The sequence below is a fragment of the Rhinolophus sinicus genome, linkage group LG04 (genome assembly GCF_036562045.2).
Source record: "Rhinolophus sinicus isolate RSC01 linkage group LG04, ASM3656204v1, whole genome shotgun sequence".
Lineage (NCBI taxonomy): Eukaryota > Metazoa > Chordata > Mammalia > Chiroptera > Rhinolophidae > Rhinolophus > Rhinolophus sinicus.
In genome coordinates, this window is record NC_133754.1 from 12,759,477 (window position 1) to 12,767,172 (window position 7,696).

The window sequence follows — 7,696 nt, forward strand, 5'->3', positions numbered from 1 at the left end:
ACAAATTGAAGGAGAAACATATTACAAGTTACTATTTGGTTGGTGCAAAAGTAATAGCAGTTTAAAAGGTTAAAAATCAATTGCAAAAACCGCAATTACCTTTGCACCAACCTAACAGTTGATAAATTATTTTCTTATTTTTTATTTTATTTTATTAAATTTATTGGGGTGATAATTGTTAGTAAAATTACATAGATTTCAGGTGTACAATTCTGTATTACATCATCTATAAATCCCATTGTGTGTTCATCACCCAGAGTCAGTTCTCCTTCCATCACCATATATTCGATCTCCCTTACCCTCATCTCCCACCCCCCAACCCCCACCCCCTTACCCTCTGGCAACCACTAAACTATTATCTGTGTCTATGAGTTTCTGCTTCTCATTTGTTTGTCTTGTTCTTTTGTTGTTTTTGGTTTATATACCACATATCAGTGAAATCACATGGTTCTCTGCTTTTTCTGTCTGACTTATTTCGCTCAGCATTACACTCTCAAGATCCATCCATGTTGTCACAAATGTTCCTATATCATTTTTTCTTACAAAAAAACAAACAACCCAGTTGAAAACTGGGCAGAGGACCTGGAGAGACATTTCTCCAAAGAGGAACACAAATGGCAAATAGACATAAGAAAAAATGCTCAACATCACTAATCATCATAGAAATGCAAATAAAAACCACAATGAGATATCACCTCACCCCAGTCAGAATGGCTATCATCAACAAGACAAATAGTAACAAGTATTGGAGAGACTGTGGAGAAAAAGGAACCCTCATACACTGTTGGTGGGAATGCAGACTGGTGCAGCCATTATGGAAGGCAGTGTGGAGGTTCCTCAAAAACTTACGAATAGAATTACCATATGACCCAGCAATCCCTCTCCTGGGTATCTACCCAAAAAATATGAAAACATTTATACATAAAGACACGTGGGCTCTAATGTTCATTGCAGCTTTGTTTACGTTGGCCAAGACACAGAAACAAACAAAATGTCCTTCGATAGATGAATGGATAAAGAAGTTGTGGTATATATACACAATGGAATACTATTCAGCGGTAAGAAAAGATGATATAGGAACATTTGTGACAACATGGATGGATCTTGACAGAGTAATGCTGAGCGAAATAAATTATTTTTTAAAATGATGTTTAATGAGAGGTCACTATATAGTTTCTGGATAGAATTCAAAAGTAGTTCATAGAAGTGGTAATGTGGAGAGGCCTAACATTCCTTCTAGATGGATGCATGACTTCAGGGAGGAGAACAAAACCAATCTCTGCCCACTGGGCAACCGTGACAAAGGGGCTGCCATTAGCTAGTACGAATGCTTTGAGTTCCTCTCTGAAAAGTACCTGTTTGTATTCCAAGTTAAATGCCAATTGTGGATGCCCTGAAACATTACTGAGTAACTTTCTTTTTTATTGGAAGACTGTTCACAAATTGAACTTTGAGGAAATTGAAAAATTTGCTTTTTTTAGAACCAGTAATTACTTTTCTGGCCTCCTTTTTGTCTGCCTTTTTACATTCCAAAATCGATTAAGACCACTACAATTTTGAGGTTTCTGAAAAAGACTGTGATTTGAGGACACACAGATGGAAATGTTCGCACACCTATCCAGTCTTCCATCTCACTTGCCTTGCTGCACTGAGCTTGAATCAGAACACATTTGTCTTTCCATGTGGCATTGGAAATCTAGTTAGCTCCTTAATAAGCTAATCTGGTAGCAAAATAAGTTGCCTTAATAAAAGTCACCTGAAATTAAAAGTCATTCAATGACTGTATTAGTTATTATTTGTATGTAATGCATGCTAGGTAATTACAAATATTCAAATAACATTTATGAGACATGTTTGCATATCACTTAATGAAGACACCTTACTTTTTCATAGTCACTTAACTTTTTATTGCTGCTTATCATCAGTGATCTTCTTTATACTCACAATAGTCTCAGGAGATGGAAGGACAATTAATTATATTACCCATCTGAATGGTGGCAAAGCATGATGAAGTCCCATAGATGATCCAAGGCCACACAGCTACTTGAAAGAAAGTTTTGTCCTCTTATTACTTTGTCTTTCATGAGATTTAGCTTTTCTTTAACTATATGATTCCTCACAAGTAAAAATACAGTTGTAAAAATGAAATAAACATGTATACACATATATCACATAAAAATATTAATAACGTTTAAAATCACACCTCTTCATTTTAAATTGGGATCTCCTGGAAGCCAAAAATTTTCAGGAAGACTCTCTTCCACAATTAAAATAGAATACTTGAGGAGATTGTAAGATATTATTCAATGATTAATATAATCTTCCATAACATTAAACTTTTTTCAGTTTTACAGCCTCTGCGATAACTCATGATGATACTCACCTCCTGGTATTTATGACCTTGTGTAGTCCTCTCTCACACTGGCTAAGGATTGCCTATGTAACCCATATGATACTGAAGAAATGATAGAGTATGCCTTTCAAGTGTAGGTCATAGAAAACATGGCCATTTTTGTTTCACTCTTAGATTATTTACTCTTGGAGAAGCCAGCTGCCAGGTAGTGAGGACACTGGAGTTATCACTATGGGGAGGGCCAATCCCAAGGAACTGAGTGAGGCCTTCAGTCTACAGCCACCACTGAGGCCTTTCATAAGATAATGGAGTGGACCATCTTGGAAGGAATTCCTCTTGTTCAAGTCAAGCGTTCAGATAAGTTCAGCCCAAACCCATATCTTGACTACAGCCTCAAGAGAAACCCTGAGCCTGAATTACTCAGCCAAGCTGCTCCTGAATTTCTGACACACAGAGAAGGGTGAGATAAATAAATATTTGTTATTTTAAGCTTCTGTGTTTCAAGGTAATTAACTATGTGGCACTATACAGATACAGATAATTCTAATATTCCTCTGAACATCCAAATCTCACAGACAGGCGCTACTCCAATTGCTGTCATAACAGGAACGATGCTAAGTGTAGAAAAGGAGTACCGAAGCCAAACTGGAGTACTGTGGGAGTTGAGCTTAAAGAGAAAAGACAGATGGAGTTAGGAAAGGAAATTCCAAGCAAAGCTAACAGAATATAGGTAACCACAAAAATATGGAAAGCCATGGTCCCTATCGGAAATTTGAAGATGTTCATGGAAGTCAACAAAACTTATATTGCTTGTGTAGGTGACATAATCAATGACACTGGAGAGGTAAGCAGGTGAAGAATAATAAAGGCCCTTCCTTGTGGAAGACAAGTGCAGGAGTTAGAATTTTAACCTGAAAAGACCTGAGCTGTCATTGAAAACTTCTAAGGAAAAGAATGCGTACATTTAAAAATGAAAACCAATTAGAAGATGATTGTAATCATTCCAGAAGTAAGTGATAAAGGTGAATTTAAACAAGTTGCATTCTATGCCTTCTCCCCTCCTCTCCTGCCTCATTTGACCAGATTGGGTCACCTACGCAGGCTGCTGCTGTCGACAGGGATTGAAGTTTCACTTTATAAATGTTTTAGCATTCCTGTTTCTTGTCTGACTCAAGCTAGCCCAACATGCTACGGTACGTGTGTTTTTATCCATTTATTATCTGCTGCTTTGAAGGGAGTAGCACCTTTTATCATAGTACGAGTAAACGGCTGTTAATTTCTGTAACATTATTTCTGGGAATTGCCAGTAGAGCTATTGTCACTCAGGTTTTTTTGTTCAAGTGTCATCACATCTTGATTACAATTTCTATTCATTGAGGAATTTTAAAAAAGCAGATTATGGGATACAGACATCAATTCACAGCTTTGAAGTATAGAATGAAAGAAGCTTGAAGTTTGAAAGAAGCTCAGATTAATACCATTTAATATCTTAATGTTAACAATATATTTTAACTGGAACTTTGAACAACAGCTTACAGAATGCTGACCTAGACAGAAGCTCCTAAAAAGCATTTCCTATGGATTTCTCACAGAACTAAACACTCCTCTTTTCTGTACTTCCCATCAATTTCTTGTCAGATCCAATTCAAAAATCTGATCCTGATCCTTTACGACTTAAATGAGGCAGAGAAGAAGTTGTGCCTTTTACTGAATTCTGCTTTTTACAAAATGGGTTCTTTAAACACACACACACACAATAGTAGACGTTTTTTAAGTAATGAAAGTAGAGGCGTGATTATTCTATTACTAATTAGAATCCAGTTTATGACTTTGAAGAAGATGGCATAATTGTGACTTCCTATAATGGCTACTATGTGAGTGTGCTGTTTTGCTATGAGAAATCGCATAAACCTTCCGCGCACGTCTTAACTAATTAAATCAATAAAGTACTTTTAGCATAACACTGTGTGGATTACAAAGTGCTTCTAACAGACATCACTTCATTAAATACATTGTAAATTGTATTTTTCCAAAATTGCCATAAATCTTCAGGATGATTCCAAGTCATTATGATCAAAGTGATGACTGTGCTCTTTTGAAATCAGATTGAATTTATAAGACATCCTATGCGCATCACGTATTTCCTTATCCTATAGAGATTATGTAAAAAGTGGTGCCCATAAATGTCATAAAGTGGAGATAAATGACTTGTCCTAGATTATTTAGGAGTGGCAGTCCATAAAATAGTAAGTACTGGGACACATCAAAATAATCTAAAGGCTTTGATAAAGTCAAGTCATTTCTTATTCTAACCAGTACCAGCTACATAATTGGCTAGCCAAAACGCAAAAAAAAATAAAAAAATAAAAAAAAATTGAAGCTCCTTGTTAACAAATTATTAAGAATTCCAGTTTGAGGACAGCAAAGCATTCAATCTAGCATTGAAATTCTTTTGACTATGGTTCCCTTTGTAACTGCACACACTGCAAGCCCATGTAACTGGCCCTGATTACGACAGTATATGTGTAATAGATCAACAGCAATAAAAAAAAAAAAAGTTGTCCGAATTTGTCAAAACTACCTTATGCCAGACACAGTGCTGGATTTTCATGTCCTGTATGCCTTTTAACACTGAGAAAACAAAAACTGTGAGCAGTACTGTCGTCCCATCCTAGGAGTAAAGAAGGTTAGGATTTTGCAAATCCACTTCCCATGTCTTAAGGAATATAAAATATTTCTATTCTGCATTTTTCTCCAGAGGTGGATTTTTATTTAATTAATGATCATAAAGTATAAGAAGTGGGGACTTATTCCAACCATGAAATTTGAAAGATCTGCTCAGTTCAGAGGAAGAGGAAGATATCTCTTGTCATTTCTCTACTACTAGTCCCAGGCCTGAGTTTGTAGCATTCTTACATGCTCCTTTTTCATAAATTTAGATATTTCGAGGATAGAACACTTTTCTTTGTTTTCAAACTTGTTGCAGTTTGATTAGCATATGGTAAAGGATAAAATATGCAGGTAATTTTAGTTCCTGTTTTATCTATGAATGCAAGGCTTGGGGGAAGGTCCAGGGTTCACTTCTTCCACATCTCCTCGCAATGCTTCTTCTAATTTTTAGTGACAAAATGAAAGTGGTCTGAACAAGGAGGTGTTACACTGTGGAGAAAATCACACCTTGTACAACTGTCCAAGTGGGGTCATTACAGCTGGGGTGGAGAAGCCTTAATGTCTACATTAATGTTGTCATTGGACTTCATATAAGCAATCAAGTCTTCTACACATGCTCAGCCCATCATAATATCGGTGGAAAAATCATCTTTATCCATGCTATCATAAGTTGACAAGTCTATGATTATGACCTTTAATCTACTACAACTTTTCTTCTTTTTCAAATAATATTTTAATGAACATGTTTTTGCATATATAGTTAATGTTCCTTAAGGCTATTTCATTAGGGTGAGATCTCAAGGAAATAATTACTGACCCAAAGGTTATGTAGTTTACTAAAATCAGCTGTAAGCCATTTTTCTGTTTATAAAGAAAATTACAACATATTATAGACAATTGGAAACTACATACAATATAAAGATAAAATTATCCCAAATAACAATAAGCAGAATTAGTCACTGTTAAAATTTTAGCATAGATATCTTCATTGCAGTCACAGTTCTTTCTCTCTGTATGTATACATACATTTAGGTATGTGTGAGTGTGTATATATATATATATATATATACACACATTTAGGTATGTGTGTGTGTGTGTGTGTGTGTATATATATATATATATATATATATATATATATATATGAAGTATCTCATATTAATACTTTATGTATATGGTATGTGTATTGTGCCTTTTCCCATTTAACATTTTAGCATTAACTTTTCCATGGGTCATTACAAATATTTCATATCATAATTGTTAATGTCTCTACACTCACCCTCTGAAAAAATTATACATATTTCCACCATAGTTGAGATTTAATTTAAAATTTGTACTCATATAAATATAGCTGTGATGAATATAATCTGCGACTATTAGGTTGGTGCAAATGTAATTGTGGTTTTTGCACTGTTGAATTTGCCGTTTGATATTGGAATACATTCTTAAATAAATGTATGGCTATGTTATGCATCATTTTAATGCGCATTTCTCGCTTTATTATATATTTTTTGCTAATGACTTATTACTTGCTGTTTATTTTATATTGATTTTAGACTATGGAAATGATGTTGGACAAAAAGCAAATTTGAGTGATTTTCTTGTTCAAGTTCAAAATGGGTCGTAAAACAGCAGAGATAACACGCAACATCAACAACATACTTGGCCCAGTAACTGCTAACAAATGTACAGTGCAGGTGGTTCAAGAAGTTTTGCAAAGGAGACAAGAGCTTTGAAGACGAGGAGCGTAGTGGCAGGTCATCAGAAGTTGACAACGACCAACTGAGAGCAATCATAGAAGCTGATCCTCTTTCACCTACACAAGAAGTTGCCGAAGAACTCAACGTTGACCATTCTATGGTTGTTCGGCATTTGAAGTAAATTGGAAAAATGAAAAAGTTTGGTAAGTGGGTGCCTCATGAGTTGACTGCAAATCAAAAAAATCGTCGTTTTGAAGTGTGCTCTTCTCTTATTCTATGCAATAACAATGAACCATTTCTCGATTGGATTGTGACATGAGATGAACAGTGGATTTTTTTATATGACACCGGCAATGACCAGCTGAGTGGATGGACTGAGAAGAAGCTCCAAAGCCTTTCCCAAAACCAAACTTGCACCAAAAAAAGGTCATAGTCACTGTTTGGTGGTCTGCTGCCAGTCCGATCCACTACAGCTTTCTGAATTCCAGAGAAACCATTACATCTGAGAAGTATGCTCAGCAAATTTACCTGACCTCTCGCCAACTGACTGCCACTTCTTCAAACATCTTAAGTTTTTGCAAGGAAAACACTTCCACAACCAGAAAGATGCAGAAAATGCTTTCCAAAATTCATAGAATCATGAAGCATGGGTTTTTACCCTACAGGAATAAACTTATTTCTTATTGGCAAAAATGTTGATTGTAATGGTTCCTATTTTGATTAATAAAGATGTGTTCGAGCTTAGCTATAATGATTTTAAATTCACAGTCCAAAACCCCAATTACATTTGCACCAACCTAATATTTTTTCAAGTCAACTTAAAAAAACAAATTCCCATGTCAAAATGTGCTCTTTTTTCTTACTGTCAAGTTCCTCTTTATAAAGGCTATACTCATTTACACACCCACCTTGAAATCATGAGAGTGCCTATGTCACTGCCAGTTTTGAAAATTAAATTACTTTTAAATCATTACTA

The 7,696-nt window shown here is 35.3% G+C and overlaps 1 pseudogene; it reads left to right on the top strand.

Moving 5' to 3' along the window:
* The first annotated feature begins 6,579 nt into the window (after window positions 1-6,579).
* Window positions 6,580-7,444, top strand: LOC141571296 (histone-lysine N-methyltransferase SETMAR-like; annotated as a pseudogene).
* The last annotated feature ends 252 nt before the right edge of the window (window positions 7,445-7,696 follow it).